This window comes from Staurois parvus, unplaced genomic scaffold (assembly GCF_062004578.1).
Source record: "Staurois parvus isolate SC_StPar_1 unplaced genomic scaffold, SC_StPar_1.0 ptg001110l, whole genome shotgun sequence".
NCBI lineage: Eukaryota > Metazoa > Chordata > Amphibia > Anura > Ranidae > Staurois > Staurois parvus.
In genome coordinates, this window is record NW_028318906.1 from 480,395 (window position 1) to 481,402 (window position 1,008).

Consider the following 1,008-nt stretch of genomic DNA (forward strand, 5'->3'; position numbering starts at 1 on the left):
AGTCTAGGGGGAGGATGTGTGGCCTTTTGGTTCCTTCCTCCCCTGTCCCTAGGGGGTTTTCTCTTCGGGAGAGACCCCTGACCAAGTACTGGGTGTCTGGCTTAGGCTGGACACAAGGAACGGTGGTCCACCAGGCCTTTTGGCCAGGAGGACCAAATGGGAACCTTGTCCCTGTCAGGAGCTTCGTGCCCCGGGGGGATCAGGGTAGTGGTCCAACCCCTTCGGGGGTAGGACAAAGCACACCCCTAAGTGCACTTTTTTGTGTGGTGTTTTACACTTGCACTTTTTTTTGTGATTCATTTACGGGTTTTTTGTTATCTGCACATTTGCGGACTTAAAAAAAAAAAAGTGTTCTTTTCAGTTTAATATCTGATACGCCCCTATCTGGGGACCATATATTAAATGGATTTTTAGAACAGGGAGATGGAAGAATAGCTTGCTCTTTCCACTCTACGCATCGACCGGGTATTGCAGTACCTCCAGGACCGGTGCACCCCACATGCGGTTTTCCAAAAGCAGACGAAAATGACAACTAGTCACTCTCCTTTCCCCAGCAAGGAAAGGAAAGGGCACAAGATCAGAACAGTGATGGGGGTGAGTGAGGCCCATCCCATTGGTCCCAACAAGCCTTGGCTTTGCTCCTGCAGACCAGAAGGCAGCATGCTGGCTTCATTGTGTTGTGTGTTGTTGTACCTTCTGTGTTTGTTGCTGTTAACTAAAGAGGTGTGAAAAGCTTCCTTTCATTAAAAGGTTCTTTTAACCCCTGGTGTGCCTCTGCTTGTTTGTTTGGTGTCACTTTCTTTCGTGCTCAGGTTGCCTGGAAGCTGTGGCCTGGATGGGACGACGTGCCCAATGGCCTGTAAAGAAGTGAGGAGAGTCCGCAAGCTCTCTGTCCGTCTGAAGGAAAGCAGGAAGTCAGCTTGCTCGGAAGCCTAGCTTTCAGCACGTCGGAGGAGGCCTGCCTAGAAGCCTGGGAGCCCAAGAGTGCAGCTGTACTCTTCGACTGTG

General features: G+C 50.6%; 1 non-coding gene across 1 annotated transcript; it reads left to right on the plus strand.

Annotated features, from left to right (window-relative positions):
* Window positions 1-310: 310 nt before the first annotated feature.
* On the plus strand, window positions 311-499 carry LOC149440200 (U2 spliceosomal RNA). Its single transcript, XR_016307721.1, has one exon. It is a non-coding gene; the product is annotated as a U2 spliceosomal RNA (small nuclear RNA).
* The last annotated feature ends 509 nt before the right edge of the window (window positions 500-1,008 follow it).